Below are 13,263 nucleotides of genomic sequence, written 5' to 3' on the forward strand. Positions count from 1 at the left end.
AACACTTTTCAGAATCAGGGGTCTTGGTAGTTATTTAAGCAGCACATTTAGAAGAAGCAAAAACCACCTTTTATTAGGGCAGTTCTCCTTGTTGACAGTTTTAAAGAGAAGGACCTGCAAAACAGCCTCCTCCCCTTTCAGACTGTTCTGGCTGAAGGCCCTCTGATCTGTCCCCACAGCAGCCCTGGAAGTGCCTCCCGGGCACTCCCCCCCTGCTGGCCAGGGTCACACTTCTGTAAAGGTGGGTGCAGTCTGGGACCACAGCCTATGCTGACATGTAATTGGATTACAGATGATCTCACCAAGTGTAGTTTAAAAATCAAGAGCCTATCTGTAAATATTATTTTAAGTTGAGATGCTCTGTCTGTACAGAGGTGCCCAGCAGTAGCCATGCCCCTGCCGGCCTTGCTGTGCAGGCTTCTCAGGCAAACATCCAGCAAGACTCAACACAGGGCAGTGGTGATGGAGATGTCCTGCCTAATCTACCTAACCACCCCTCTGCAAAGGAGAGGATTCTCTTCCAGCCTAAGGTCTAGAGCACTGGGCAGCAGTTCCCCCTTCCGGAAGGTAGTGTTTCTTTTCACTTCACTTCGGTCTGAGCATTTGAAAGAAAAATATAAGCTATGATCTAAAGACTAAATCCCAGTGTCTATTCATGGACCAAACTGTTAGTCTTCATGTACATCAGGTAAATTACCGTTCTCAAATGGAAGAGCATTAGCAAATCTAGCTGAAGCAATGCACCTCCTCGGTGGTGCTCCGGTGGGGCTCCCTGTGGGTAGAGCCTGGAGGAGCCCCGAGAGGGAAGTGTCAATGACAGAAGCCCAGGGCATGTCTGAGGTTCTACAGCTGTGGAACCAGATGCAGACGAAGCAGGCTGACTCTTTGATCTACACACTTCTCCTCTCCACTAACCAAGCTCTCCCTTCTAAAATCCCCGTGATCCAGGACTCCTAAAATCCCAATGCTTGAGATGAGAACATTTTGGATATGTATGTGACTGTATATAATTGAAGTGTACAGCCTTTAGTTCCCCAACATATTGGACTCTGAATGACTATATATAGTCATCCAAATTCAAAAACATTTTGAGATGTAATTAGCAGTTTTAATAATTTCTTCTGTCAGATAAGCATACACCAGGAACACCCTAAGGTAAATAGAACATATGGTTGCCCTAATTATAATTCAAATGAAACTCAAATTTATAGAAATATCAGACCACCATATGCTATATCTGTCTTTCTTAATATAAACTTCACAAGATTGTATACTCTCTGTACTGTTATCTCCACTTTTCCAAATCAACTGAGACTTCCCTGAATCACTAAGAACAGACAGTCTGGATGAGGAGGCAGTGCTGGGGTCCCCACAGCCCAGCATCTCTCCACTGAACCCACATTTGTGGAAGTCCTTATCAACAACCAATCAGTGTTCTATACAGTTGCCTATGTGTATTATTGTTTATGAAAGCTAAGAATGTGACAAGACCACCAAACCCTCCTTATTTTATAGAAAGAAGCCAAAGGCAGCATTTCTGAATTTTATCTTAGAGTACATCTCTACAATTCTCTTTTGTTTTTTGTGGGTTTTTTTAATAATCAGTTATTTTGGTGTTTATATGAATATCAGGAAAAGAAAAATTAGTGTTATGTACACGCAGGTGCACAAATACATACATATATGGTATATTATTAAGTAATCACCATCATGTAGGACACTGAGGTTTAACAGTAAACAAGAAAAAGGTTCCTTCTTTTATAAAACTTGCTGTTTGGAGCATGAAGAAGTCAACAAAATCTTGTGTGATAGGGTTTATTTTGGGCAAACACTGATAATCAGTAATCAGTGGGTATCAAAACACACACTTGATATAACAGGCAAACTGGTAAACTTAGAGGAAATGTCTTCATTAAGTGTATTTACATATACAACTTACTGTGCATGTTTGACAAATGAGAAATTAGAATAAAATTTTAAAAAAACAGGAAAGAATGAGAGCATTAAACATGCTTTGGGGACTGTCTCGTTTAGAAATATGTATCGTGTGAGTGATCTTGAATGTGTTCATAGATGTCATGCGTGAGTGGTATACAATGTACATTTAGTCCTATCAAACATAAATGGCAATTGTATACATTATTGTCGTCATTATGTCAGTGCTTATTAAGTATATTCAATATTCTAGGTCCAATGAAAGGTGGTAGTCAGATAGTTCTAAATGTCCTAAGAAAAACTCATAAGAGAGGTTTGAGTAGGGCACTTTTCTAGTTCAGTTTAATGTGACAAAATTCAATCTATATGAAAGGAAGTAACATAAAAAATTGCATCTGAAAAGATAAGTGCCTGCTCCCTTCTTATTGTGAAGCCTGCTCTCGCATTCCGACAAAGGTATGGAGAATTAAGCTGCTATTTAAGCACATTCCCTTCAAACCCAGAAAGGAAATTTCAAAATTATTTTAGATGCAATTAAAAATAATCAGTTTCATATTATAAATTCTTTATGCAATTGGTCACTTCTTTTCTGAGTTACCGTATTTTTCGCTCCTTAAGGCACACCTGACTATAAGATACTCCTAGGTCCTAGGGCTTTAAGGAGGAAAATAAGAAAAAAAAATTCTGAACCAAATGATGTGTTAAAATATTTAATAAAATACTGTATTTTTTGCTCTATAAGATGCATGGGCATTTTCCCCTCCTCCTTTGGGGGAAAAAAGTGTGTCTTATGGAGCAAAAAATATGGTATTTTCTCTCTTGTGTCCAGATGGTTCTCAAAAACATTTCAGGAGGTGATGAAATGCTTAATTCTATTCCCTCAAAGTCTGAATATTTATAGCAAATGAAAAGAGCAGACAAGAATATGGTCTTTCAAAACTGCTAAGTGCTACATTGATTAAATTATGATACCAAAATTCTCTTGTTGCCTAAAATTAATGTATGATTTTTATCTATATGTACATGAAATACTTGCAAAAACCATTTACTAGCTATAATCTAAAGTTAATTTATTAATATCTTAGGTATAAGAAATCGTTTTCCAGCACAAAATTGTTCCTAACAAATTAAACACATCCACTGAAGGATACCTTGACCATCAGTCATTGTTGAATTATTCAGGAAAAACATAAGGAGGCAACATTTAAAAATACTTACTCATTGGCGTGGTCAAGTAAAGTGTCCTACAGTTTCCCAACTGAAACTTTTTTCCCTTCTAGCAGAGCTGCTGTTGGACTTGGAAATCAAATGAAGTTAACCAAGTATGGCTTACCTTCTAATGGCCCAGGGACATTTTGGCGTTTGGCTTCTACAGTGACACAGGCATAGGAAAGAAACCAGAGAAAGAAAGATTGTAAGATTCTCTAACACAAGGTGGCTTTTTAGTTTCTCAAAGACTGTGTTCTCATTTAAGCACACCAGAAATGCAGTTCGAGCTGACATCCGGAAAAGGAGGTGTTTCAACAGAAAACATCATTAAAAACAGACTCGGGCTTTAGGACAGAGGGTTGCTCCAAGATGGGGACTTTTGGGGATTAAAATAATACCGGGAGACCAGTTTGCCCTCAGCCTGGCCTGCCTGGAGCCCTTGGACAGTGCATCCATCCCAATGACCCAGTGCTCCCCAGGGGCAGAAATTCAATTAGGGGCTCTGAGCTGTGTGGACTCAGGAGGGAGGGGTGTGCGTCAGTGGGGCCGCATTGCTGGAGGGAAACTGTGCCCCAGCAGTTACAAAACAGAGGCTAATAACAGGCCAGCTGAGAGTGAAAAATCACTAGATTGAAAAAAAATTGGCAGAGAGGATAAGCTGATGAAGCAACTACTTTAAATAAGCTCATAATTTCACTAGGTTGGGGTGTTCTCCAGAGCTAATTTAGAGCCACAATGGAAGTCACGTGGAAAACTAATTCTCTCTGACAAGGTTTTATTTTCCGTGCTCTGGGAAGCTCTTCCTTTTCTCCCTGGGTTAGCATATGTGAAAGATATAATAATTATTTTAATAATATTAAATAGCAGTTTTGATCTCTTCCCCCAGCAAGCTAACCAAAACATTATCTATCTGGAGGTATGAAATGATTCATTTGTGAGGAAAACGGAAAACTTGTTTCTGTTATAATGTTCCTATTCACCTACCTGGCTCTTCCACCTGGCTGTGAGTTCATCTTGGCTTCTGGAGGCTGATACCTCGTCAGTAAAGATACATTTGGTAAATGAAAGGAACTGTAGACAATACGCCTGCATTTTTCAGAGGTCAAAACTGAAATGCTAAATGGGAGACAGTAGAAATGCTAATCTGCTTCACACCCAGTAAGTTTTGACTTTTTTTTTTTTTTTTTTTTCCATTTTTCTGAAGCTGGAAACAGGGAGAGACAGTCAGACAGACTCCCGCATGAGCCCGACCGGGATCCACCCGGCACGCCCACCAGGGGCAGTGCTCTGCCCCCCAGGGGGCGATGCTCTGCCCATCCTGGGCGTCGCCATATTGCGACCCGAGCCACTCTAGCGCCTGAGGCAGAGGCCACAGAGCCATCCCCAGCGCCCGGGCCATCTTTGCTCCAATGGAGCCTTGGCTGCGGGAGGGGAAGAGAGAGACAGAGAGGAAAGCGCGGCGGAGGGGTGGAGAAGCAAACGGGCGCTTCTCCTATGTGCCCTGGCCGGGAATCGAACCCGGGTCCTCCGCACGCTAGGCCGACGCTCTACCGCTGAGCCAACCGGCCAGGGCCAAGTTTTGACTTTTTATACACTGTTTTCATAATTGCCTGGCTAGTCCTCATATTAAATTTGCAAAGGAATGTTGTGTCCTCATTTAATGTCCAGAATGAAGCTACAAGAAGGAAGGTAGGTTCTGCAAGGATTTCCAGTCAGTAGGTGGTAGGATTGAGCACCAGTCTCAGCTCTGTCTAGCAAGCTCTTTCTTGGTCTGTTTGTCAAGATTTGTAATGTACATTTTATTTCTTTCTTGATAAAATATATTTTTGTTACATCCCATTCATAGTATACAAAATAATTGTATGATTTAAGTTTTTTATGCAAGCATGCTAATGATAACACATATATTACAGGAACTAAATGATATTCCAGTTAATCAATTGTCGTTCTCAATCTTTCAACCTCTCCAAGCTCACCTTATAGTAAAAATCACTGAGAATGATGGTTAAAAATTTGGATTCTCAGGTTCCTCCTCTGAAGCTTTGGATTCCAGTCCTGAGATGGCACCTAAGACCCGTGCTTTCAGATGACTTCATTACTGAGACAAATTTGGGAAGCTGTGAATGAGACTCATGTTTCTTGAATGTTAATGAGTGGGTTGAGTCCTCTGGAGATTTTGTTCAACAGAGGCCTGAGATTCTGCATTTTGACAACATCTCAGATGGTGGCCGTACTGCTGGGCCATGCCCGCACCTAGAGCAATGAGGAACTAGATCATGCTGCCTGGCATGTGATGGGACCCCTGTCCCTATACGAGAGGTCTTTCCATAATCTTGCCACTAGGAGATATATCCTCTGCTCATAGTGGCTCAGTAATTCTGTCTGATCAAGATCATCTGCCCGTGCTAGAGCATTTTGTGAAGCTTATGCAAATCTTAATTTTTCTCTGCTAGTTGTCTATTAGCTCTCATTACCTGCCAGCAAGGAACCCCTGGTACCTGCAACATGACTGTCCTATGGCTCTGTGCCCATCTCATCCACAACAGCTCTGTGAGCCAAATGTCTCAGAAGATTTCCATTATACCAGGGCAATTTTATATCCACCACTGTGATTCCTAGGTTTAGTCTGGGCATTTAGTATTTTCCCAAGGAACAGAACTTTTAAGTCAGGGGAAAATGTTCTTTGCAATATTCAGAGAAATGAATACCGTACCTGTCAAAGATTGCCAATAATCACATCTCCCCAGGAACTTTGTTCATCTAAGACAATTCTGAAGCACAGATAGATCTAGCTATATATATATATGGATATAGATGTAGATATAGATATAGATATAAATATAGATATAGATATAGATGAAGGCCATTATGTGTAAAGATGACAAAATCCTAGGTCAGTTTTACAATGGAAGACTAGGTTTTCAAAAGGACAACTTTGATTTATCAGAAATGATGTTCCAAATCTAGATTTTGCTGCTTTGCAGCCATGTGACATTTGGTAACAGCTTCTGAGGCCCCTCATTTCTTATTGTGGAAGAGTCTGATCGGTGATAATTCCTCAGGTCACTTCCAATTTTCAAATCAGATGAAGAAACGGTGATCTCTTGCGTTTTCACCTGTGTCAGTAAATACTATGTTTTACTGCATTTCTCTCAAAGAAAAGGAGAAGAATTCCAGGAAGAACAACCATTTGCAGAGGAAAACGTAATTGTTCTGTCTTTTGGACTAGAGAAGATGAAATGCTACATTAGGAAGGGTGTGACCATTACCAGAAGAGGTGGCACCAAGCAAGCCTCCCACTCTCCAGTGCCAGCACTTTCAGACGGGCATGTGCATGCACTCGCCTAAAGAACTGTTTTTAAAATTCAGATTCTGATTCAATAGGTCTAGAGTGGGGCTGAAATTCTGCAGTTCTAACAGCCCCTGGGTTTCAAGGTGTTGCTGGTTGTGAACCTGGCTTTGGGTATCAAGGCTCTGTGCCAATGTGTGTCATCCTTAACTGCATCACTTGGAAATTTAACATTTGGCTGTGCAGGCCACATGCAGAACAAACATATTTGGACCTCTGTAAGAGGGACGTAGACATGTTTATTTTTAAAGCTGCCCAGGTAATTCCAATGAACATCCAACACTGAGAATCCCTGGGTTCTCCTGTCACCATACACCTTCTTTGCTTCCCAGATTCCTGATAGCTTTGGGTTTCATTTCCTCAAAACACTTTTATCACAATGTGAGTAGAGTTCAAAACCGGCCCTTCACCCTCTCCCTTGCACCATACCAGTAGCTGAGACTGCCTGTGCCAGGAGACCATGCTGCTTGCCTTCCGGCATCCTGTCCCGGCTGTGCCTTCATGCTCGGGGAACCATGGGGGCCAGCTTTGCATTCTGCCTCTCCTGCCCCAGTGCCACCACCACTGTGGACACATTTTAATATGTCTATGTGGGTCTCCACAGTACCACATTTGGTAACGCGTTCCATGGCTGCACATGTAGGAGCTTTCTACTCGTTTTTGTTTTGTTTTGTAAGAGACAGAGAGAGGGACAGACAGACAAGGGAGAGAGATGGGAAGCATCAGTCCTTCATTGTAGCTCCTTAGTTGTTCATTGATTGCCTTCTGCCATATGCCTTGACTGGGGGCTACAGCAGAGTAACTAACAGGTTGCTCAAGCCAGCGACCTTGGGCTTCAAGCCAGTGACCTGTAGGCTCAAGCCAGTGACCATGCGGTCATATCTATGATCCCACGCTCAAGCCAGCGACCTTAGGGTTTCAAACCTGGATCCTCTGCATCCCAGTTTGATGTTATATCCGCTGCACCACTACCTGGTCAGGCACAAGATTTCAAAATGTCAAAAAAAAAAAAAAAAAAAGATTTCAAAATGTCCTCCCTCTCTTCTCATCCTCTCTGTTTTCATTCTCTTACTTCCATCCCCACTGTATTAGCTAGTCCAATGACATACATGCATAAATGGAATATTTGTCTTGTTCTACTTATTTGAAATTGTAACCAAGAAGTGAAATTGGGCCTGACCAGGTGATGGCGCAGTGGATAGACCGTCAGACTGGGATACAGAAGACTCAGGTTCGAGACTTCAAGGTCGCCAGCTTGAGCACAGGCTCCTCTGGCTTGAGCAAAAAGCTCATCAGCTTGGACCCAAGGTCGCTGGCTCAAGCAAGGGGTTACACGGTCTGCTGAAGACCCGCTGTCAAGGCACGTATGACAAAGCAATCAATGAACTAAGGTGTTGCAACGAAAAACTGATGATGGATGCTTCTCATCTCTCTTCATTCCTGTCTGTCTGTCCCTATCTATCCCTTTCTGACTCTCTCTGTCCCTGTAAAAAAAAAAAAAAGTGAAATTGCTTGACGTAAGTATGAACATCTTCACAGCTCTCAAACCAAAAATATCTATGTCACTTCATCACATGCTATCCTTAAGAACAGGAAAATTAAAAAAAAAAAAAAAAAAAAAAAAACAGGAAAATTTATTTAACATTTACTATTCAGTTTTCTCATCTGTAAAATCAGTATGACAATAACAGTACCTGTTTGGTGGTATGTATTAGTATGAGAATTAAACTTGAATTATCCTAGACCAGCCAGAACATGTGGTCATTCCATATATCAAAGACGTGGTAAAAGAACAAAGTCATTATTGAAGAGTCTTTTTCTTTTTTATGTTAATGTGCTCCTTATCATAAGTATTTATGTGTGTGCATAAGTTTAGGAACTATCACAGGAGTTTGGTTTCAATTCTTCTCATGTGCCTTTCCACATTGCTTTAATTGGCTTTACTTTTGAGTGGGTTTTAATTCTTGGCAATAAAATTTAATTTTTTCTTTACTGTTTCACATTTTTTAAATATACTTTGATATTTTACATTAAAAGAAAATTCTATTACTTTATCTGTGTTTTATTTATATTACTTCCATAGAAATGCAGATTAAAATTTATAAAAGACACTTGAAATGGCAACCTCTAAGGATAAGCACTATTAATATTTTTCCTATTGTCTTTAGTCTTGGCTAGAAACATCTTTATATGTCTTTTTTTCTCTCTACATATGTAGTTTTTATTTGCATTTATTCAAGTGTTTCTATAACACTTTCCTTTATAGTTTGTAGACTTCTCTATGTCTTCATCCATAGCCCCTATTGATTCACTGGGGAATGATTTTATTTTTTCATTTTCGGCGGCATGAGGTTTTAGAACTGTTTCTATATATTTCTGTATTGCTGATTCCAAATCTGAAATTCTGAAATTCGTTCTTTGGTACATGCTCTAGTTTTTATGCAATTTTAATTTCTTTTTGTTACAGTTAATGGCATGCATTGGTTTTTAAATTGGAGTTAAAGGGCAACGACTCTTGGATTGACCATAACCACAAGGCAATTAATGTTTTCTAAACATCACTTTTACATAATTGTAGTTGTTTTTAAATGTAAAAATTATTATCTGATAAAAAAAACACCTTTTTATTTTGTTTTAAGATTGAATCATGGCTTCTTGGAGTAGGCGTAAATGTAAGAATAGTCCTGACACCTTCTGTTACATATGTGGCTGTTATGCACTTCAACGTCAAAGGTGCAATATTTCACCATTTTTGACATGTGCATATATTGCCTATTTTCAAGTTCCCCTTGGTGATCAAGACAAGAATTGGGCTTCTCATATTGTGTATCATAATTGTGAGGAAATACTTTGTGACTGGACAAAAGGAAAACACAAAGGTATACCTTTCAGTATTCCCATGGTTTGGCGTGAACCTAACGACTGCAGCAGTGACTGTTATTTCTGTCTGATCCATACAAAGAGCATCGGCGAGAAAAAATGGCATATGACCACATATCCTAATATTCCTTCAGCAATACGACCTATCCCACACTCTGAGACACTCCCTGTTCCAGTTTTCAACGGTTTTTTTTCTAAGGATGAAGAAAGTGAACATGGTGATGAAGTGTATTTTGATAAGATGCATGAGGAAATGGTTGTAGAATCTGAAGGGTCTTCTTCTGATGCCAAGCAGTCATTAACCCATCAGCAGTTTAGCCAACCCGAATTGAATGACTTAGTAAGAATGACATAAAAATTGTCCTCAACTTTCTGAAGTATGAGGAGCATAGCTGGATCATTTGTGTGGATCTTAAAATGGTCAATTTACTGCTAGGACAACAGAGTGGTTTCACGAAGTATCCTTGCTTTCTGTATTTGTGGGACAGCTGAGCTTGGGAGAAACACTGGACACAGAAGGAGTGGCCGAAACATGAAGCTCTGGAAGTAAGGATGCAAAATATTGTGAATGAACCTGTAGTTAATTGAGACAGGATCATTTTTCTCCCACTTCACATCAAACTTGGCTTAATGAATCAGTTTGTTCATGCTTTGAATAGAGAATGTGAATGCTTTCAACATATTATTTCTGCTTTTCCTGCCTTGTCTTTCAAGAAGATAAAAGCAGGTGTATTTGATGGACCTCAAATTTGAACCCTCGTACATGATGAAGAATTTGCCAGGAAGATGAATAAGGAGGAGAAAGCAGCATGGCAGTCTTTTGTGGAAGTTACAAAGAACTTCCTTGGCAACAAAAAAGCAGAAAACCGGCCCTGGCCGGTTGGCTCAGTGGTAGAGCATTGGCCTGGCGTGCAGGGGTCCTGGGTTCGGTTCCCGGCCAGGGCACACAGGAGAAGCACCCATCTGCTTCTCCACCCCGCCCCCTCTCCTTCCTCTCTGTCTCTCTCTTCCCCTCCTGCAGCCAAGGCTCCATTGGAGCAGAGATGGCCCGGGCGCTGGGGATGGTTCCTTGGCCTCTGCCCCAGGCGCTAGAGTGGCTCTGGTTGCAATAGAGCGATGCCCCAGATGGGCAGAGCATCGCCCCCTGGTGGGCAGAGCGTAGCCCCTGGTGGGTGTGCCGGGTGGATCCCGGTCGGGGGCATGCGGGAGTCTGACTGTCTCTCCCCGTTTCCAGCTTCAGAAAAATACAAAAAAAAAAAAAAAAAGGAAACCATGAACTTCTGGTTCAAAGGATGCTGTTGGCTTTCCGCGACATTGGATGTAACATGAGCATTAAGATTCACTTCCTGAAGAGTCACCTTGATAAGTTTCCTGAAAATCTTAGAGCTGTTAGTGATGAGCAAACTACTGCTGGAGCATCAAATAAGATTGTCCTCAACAAGTACACAAATGCAAGAGCTACAAATGCAAATTTTGCCTGAATAGAATTTAAATGTTTTGTGCAAATTTTATGATTAAGTGTTTTAATATGTTCTATTTTGAAATTGTAGACAAATTCTGATGCAATCATATTTTTTAGTGTATTAGTCTACTGCATTATATAAATTATTTTATTTTCACAAAGATGATGCCCAAGAAAACATTCTACTTCATTATGTAAAGTAAATGTTGAAAATTTTACAGGATGATGAAAACCTAACATCTTGAATTGCAAAAAAAACTGTAGCTTACAGAGAAAAACTAATGCCAGATTTGAAATCAGCACACTCAAATTAGGTAAGAACAAGTGTTTTTGTGGATGCAACAAAAACTTTGTTCCCCAGTGATTTTAACTTGTATGTTTTTATGAGTTAACTAGTACATGTCAACCCTTCTATTGTTTTTTTTGGAATGATATGAGAAAGGTACTTGTTTTCTATGGCTCGGTTGGTTAGAACATGGTCCTGATATGTATGGGTTGTGGGTTCAGTCCTGTTGGGCAGATAAGTTATTTTTTGCTCACTCTGTTAAAGATGGACGCTGCTCTCACGTGGTGCTGCTCTCATGTGATAAAGCTAATTGCCCTTCTTGCTTGGGAAGGGGCTTGGTTATGCTTCTGTGTGTTGGGGGAGGGACTTTCACCCTAAAGGTTTTAAAAGTAGGAGCTAGGAGGCCATTTTGGGCGAGAGTGACCATGTTCTTGTAGAGAGGAAGAGGCAGGGCACGGAGTCCACATGGAAGAGGTGGCCAAAATGGCGGAATGGGGAAGGAGAAGCCAGTTTGTGCAGGAGGAGATGAGAAACAGGTAAATAAGCCTGGTGAGGTGGAAGGCTTTGATTTTAGGAAAACTCGGATGAGTCAGTGGCTTTGGGAGCCCTGAATGGAAAGGGAAGTATGTTTCCCACCATGTGTTTTTACTCGCTTGCTGAGTGTGAGTTTAGAATAAAGGAAAATGGACCACCAGTTTTTGGCTCCACAGTTTCTTTATGATCGATCTGGATTAAATGCAAAGGCACACGGGCCAGGAGGCTTTGATGATGGCCACAACTACTGGCTTTACAGATCCCCAGTCGTGGCACTTACAGGAACAGATTGATGTTTCTGTTTTTCTCTCTCCCTTCTTCTCTCTCTAAAATCAATAAATAAATTAAAAAGACTTATTTTAAAAAGTTACTAATTTTTGCATTCTTTCTTTTATCTATATACTTATGAACTAAACATTGTTAGATTTTAATTCAGTTGCTTTTTTAGCCTTGTAATCATGCAATATGAAAATAATGGGACTTTTATTTTATAGACATTCACTGTTTTATTTGATTTCGCTCAGTATTATATTGCTTCAGCAGTCCAAACTGATATTAAATAAGATAAAGCTTATTAAAGGTATCTTTATTTTGTGTAGACTCTATAAAGAGTTTGTCTATCATTTTCAGTATGTTCTTTTATTTGGTATAGATAAAATTTGTGCATAGAACTTTATCAAAATATATCTAATAGAAGCTTTATCCTCTTTAGCTACTTATGTGATATATGAAACTCATAGCTTTGACTGTATAGAAACATCCTTTTATTCATAGGATAAACTTAACCCTATTGTTTAATTCTAACCATTAATAATATACTTAAGATTTTAATTTAATATTCATTAGTGAAACTGGCCTGGGTTAATTTTTTATTAAAATTCTTTTACATTAGATATTAGTTTTGCTTTTATTTTACAGAATAACTTTAAATGGCTCTAATTATTTCACAAATTTTAGAGTAATTTGTGTATCAGCTGTATTAAACTGTATTAAGCTGCTTTATATTTTAAATGAATTTACCAATAAGTGAATCTATCAGGACCCTTTTCAGTCTGGTAGTTTTGACAACGTATGCAGTTATTTCTATGTTTTCATAACTCAAGACAGTATTGTCCTGTATTTCATAATTTTAACATACAAATTAAATTTATCTCTCTCTTTTAAAAATATTTAGGATTTTTTTTCCAATTGAATGCATTTACTAAGCTACTAAATATATTCTCATAATTTACCTTTTCTTAATATATGTTTTTTATAGCACTCTCTTAACTATTTATGTAATTTTTGGTTAAGTTAGGTTAAAAGTTTTATTTTCTTTTTCTTTTTAATAATAAAATAATTCACAATATTATTTTTGAGCCTGCAGGTGATAATTTTTTTAAAGCATACTAAATTTTTCATAAATCCTTCTTCATTTGTATTTTTATTGAGGGGATGACACTGGTTAACAAAATTATACAGGTATTAGGTACACAGTCCCACAACACATTATCTGTACACTGTATTGTCTGTTTACCCTCAGAAGTCACATATTTGTCCATCACCATTTACCCCCCCACCTCCTCCTGCCTTTTCCCCCATCTTCGCAATTATCACACTGTTTTCTCT

The 13,263-nt window shown here is 39.4% G+C and overlaps 1 protein-coding gene across 4 annotated transcripts in view; it reads left to right on the forward strand.

The window, feature by feature from the left end:
* Positions 1-13,263, forward strand: part of NRG3 (neuregulin 3) — a 1,278,837-nt gene that overhangs the window by 564,933 nt on the left and 700,641 nt on the right. The gene's annotated exons all lie outside the window — the stretch shown is intronic.

Source organism: Saccopteryx bilineata, chromosome 9, assembly GCF_036850765.1.
Source record: "Saccopteryx bilineata isolate mSacBil1 chromosome 9, mSacBil1_pri_phased_curated, whole genome shotgun sequence".
NCBI lineage: Eukaryota > Metazoa > Chordata > Mammalia > Chiroptera > Emballonuridae > Saccopteryx > Saccopteryx bilineata.